This window comes from Corvus brachyrhynchos, unplaced genomic scaffold (genome assembly GCF_000691975.1).
Source record: "Corvus brachyrhynchos isolate BGI_N302 unplaced genomic scaffold, ASM69197v1 scaffold90, whole genome shotgun sequence".
NCBI lineage: Eukaryota > Metazoa > Chordata > Aves > Passeriformes > Corvidae > Corvus > Corvus brachyrhynchos.
In genome coordinates, this window is record NW_008236932.1 from 6,790,363 (window position 1) to 6,793,772 (window position 3,410).

Consider the following 3,410-nt stretch of genomic DNA (forward strand, 5'->3'; position numbering starts at 1 on the left):
GATCGTACAAAAGCTTCTTATATACTAACAGTAATAGGCTCATGCATATTCGTAAAGGCACATTCTAAGTGGTTCACATCGTCTTAGCTGATTTCTAACCCCTCCCTTAGTTCCCCTTCTGTGGTCAGCAGTTCTCCTTTTTCTCAGGCCTTCCTGACCACAGGCATCTATTGTTTTGCTGCCAAAGACTATCCTTGCTAACTCTGCAATAAAACCCATAGCTCAGCAATAAGAACTCAATGGTGGTTCAGTTGTTGAGCAAGATACGTGCAATATTCTGCAACTTCAATTGTTACACAAAATGCGTGCGGTGTTCTGCAAGATCTTGCTCAGTAAACTGCAAAGGGTCTATGTGCCCTTTCTCACGTAGCCAATTTCCCACAATTCCCCCATTTTTATTAATTTGAGCGATCAAAACTCCCTGAGTTAACTGTTCTATGCGTTTAGCTAAGCAAGAAAACATAATGCGTGCTCCAAGCAATAGTAAAAGTGTAATGCCTACCCATCTGAGGCCTTCCTTTATGAGGCTTACGGCCCAAACTCCGAGTCCCCCAAAAGTCCCTTGGAATCATCCATCGAAAGGACTGTCTTGAACTGTGAGTTTTTTGGTATGTTCAGTGAGCCATGGGAGCTGGGAGTGTATGGATTGACTGTGATCTGATAAGTTAAAGCAGCACATTCCTTCTACATCTTTGCCACACCTTCGGATCCCTTCCGTATCTGCCTTACCGGTGACCTTGTGCTAGCAGTAAAAAATCAATGGCTGCACGATTTTGCAATAAAGCGTGGCTCAAGCTATCCACGTCTGCAATAAGCTCACCTATCAGGTATGAGGTGACATTTGCTTGCTTGCCTGTCCAGCATGCTAACCTTCTAAGCTGAGTGAGGGCGTGTGCTGATGCAGTTCCTGGGGCAAGGAGAGAGGCAAAAAAGACAGCAGGGGGTTTCCATAACTCTACATTGTCTTTGCAATCAGGGTCTAACTGACGAATGCTTCGTCGTGATCGTGATCGTTTGTGCGTGATGTGTAGTAGTTGCTGAATGCTAGGGGCAAACATTGTTAGTTTCCCAAAATAACACGGTCCTCCCATTGGTTTAGAAGGCACTCCTGGCCATGCTCTGTCTCCACAAATGAGGAAAGTTCCTAAGGGTAACGCCCTGGGTTCTTGTGGAGGATTATCAACTGGCCATACTGAGCCATTGCAGTACACTGTGATGTTAAAGTACCATGAGGTGGTAGGGCTCAGCCATGTGCTGTCTTTATTTGGCCGTTGGAGGCTGGAGATGCTGTCAAAGTGACTGCCTCTAAACATAAGACAATAGGGACTGGGCTGAGAGCCTAAGAGATCTAGCTCTTGTGGCTCAAACATAGATGTATTAAGGCCTAAGGCGATCACTCATGCTTGGGCAGCTAGAGGGTTTTTCTTTATTTTAAGGGCATTGCAAATGTCAAAGCTGGAAAAGCGGATGTCGAAACCGTCGTTGGTGAGGGTGGTGTAGCTCGCATTACAAAAAGCTAAGAGTGCGGTTTCTGGCTCTGAATAGTTAAAGGTGTAGCCTTTAAGGCTATTGGTCTCTGTTAATGGGACCCCGGTAAGGCAGGTACGGAAGGGATCCGAAGGTGTGGCTAAAGATAAGCAAAAAGATTCTTGGCCTATTTGGTTAGCCCAGATAACCCACATGTTTTTTCGGTGGTCTATGTGGTTAATGTGGTGTTTGGTAGCGTGCGCGGTTATCAGCGATGCTGCAAGCACTAAAGCGATGGCACATGCATTCCCACTCATGGGTACGCACCATCCATTGGCGTGGTATCTTAAGGCCATCTCTGCAAACTTTACGCACTACTGCGGATTTAAGCTGTAAGCGAATGTGAGCAACCTCATGGTTAACTCGCCAGCGAAACTCAGCAATAGCTTGCTGTTCAGCTGACTCAAAGAGAGTAAGACCCTGACAACCTGGTAAGCCAGTTTCCCGCTGTAACGCTGCCTGTAACGTTTCACATTGCCAGGCTCCCTCACAGATAATACACCATGTTCCCCCTGACAGGAGTGATTGATGGACCCACCACTCTTTGCTACAGCCCGCGCATTGGAGAAGGGACCATGCAACGTGCCCTGGTCTCCCGCAAACATTGAAGTTCCCCGGGATGATACTGCTCGAGGGCGTCCAAAAGCTGCTCTACTTCCTCCCAGGATTTAAATTGCCTAAGCGGACCTGTAGGAGCAAGCACACAAACACAGCCCAGCACAAGGACAGCGGAAGCACTGGAGAATGAACCAGAAAGTTCAGAGCTACTTTATCCATGACAAGAGGCATTATCAAGGCTGCAGCCTGGAATAGAGGACATGAGAGTCAGGAAAGGGAGAAACAGTTCAAGGCTGGTGTCTTGCTGAACTCTGCAGGAGAAGGGTGAGAGGGAAAACAGCATTAATTTCATTAATCATGAAAAAAAAAGTGGTGGGAAAAGAATGTAAAGCCTCAATATAGCGGCAAGGGAGACCAGAGCTCCTTGCTGTAGGCACTAGGAAAGACGAGAGCAACTGACCACAGCAGGACTAACACTGAGATCAAATGAGATGAACTGCAAGTTTCAAGCAGGCAAACAAAGCACTGGAGATACTCTTTTTTTGCTCTGGGATCACAAGAATTGAATGCTTGATAGGGTCAGTTCTAGCACTGAATTAATGTAAGAACAACAGCAGTGGAGTACCATGATAAGCAGTGCTTTATGCAGCTTCACTTGCCTTGTTTTCATCAGCATATTTAATAAACTAGTGCAAATTCCAATTAATGAGACAGATCAACAAGTCATCTCTGAATGAAGCATTTGTATCCTCTGTGTGTCTGTAAAGTCAAAGCCATTTCCAGGGACTGTGTTTCCATGGAACTTTTAACACCACTAAAAATTACCTTTTGCAGTGAATATAATGGATGATATTGCACAGCTCAGCAGGTAATTTTTACAATTATTGTTTTTTTAGACCCAGCATCATGGGTAAAGAGAAGGCAAAAGAATAGTAATGGCAAAAAAGAAGTAGTCTCTGGAAATAAAAATATCAATAAACAACAAATAGCCACTAAGGCTGTTTATTCTGAAATGATGAAAAAAAGAATCGGTGGGCAGACTTATTCCTGCGAACAGAAACAGACCTTCCCAGATCTTCCCTTCCCTTCCCACACCTTCCCTTCCCACACCTTCCCTTCCCACACCTTCCCTTCCCTTCCCTTCCCTTCCCTTCCCTTCCCTTCAAAAAAAACCACTAAGTCTGTTTATTCTGAAATGATGAAAAAAAGAATCGGTGGGCAGACTTATTCCTGCGAACAGAAACAGACCTTCCCAGATCTTCCCTTCCCTTCCCACACCTTCCCTTCCCACACCTTCCCTTCCCACACCTTCCCTTCCCTTCCCT

At 45.5% G+C, this 3,410-nt stretch overlaps 1 long non-coding RNA gene across 1 annotated transcript in view; it reads left to right on the plus strand.

The window, feature by feature from the left end:
- The window catches only part of LOC108445216, a 77,707-nt gene that overhangs the window by 64,156 nt on the left and 10,141 nt on the right, over window positions 1-3,410 (plus strand). Inside the window, exon 3 of the long non-coding RNA XR_001859986.1 lies at window positions 2,047-2,953. This is a non-coding gene — a long non-coding RNA (uncharacterized LOC108445216). The remainder of the gene's footprint in view (window positions 1-2,046; window positions 2,954-3,410) is intronic.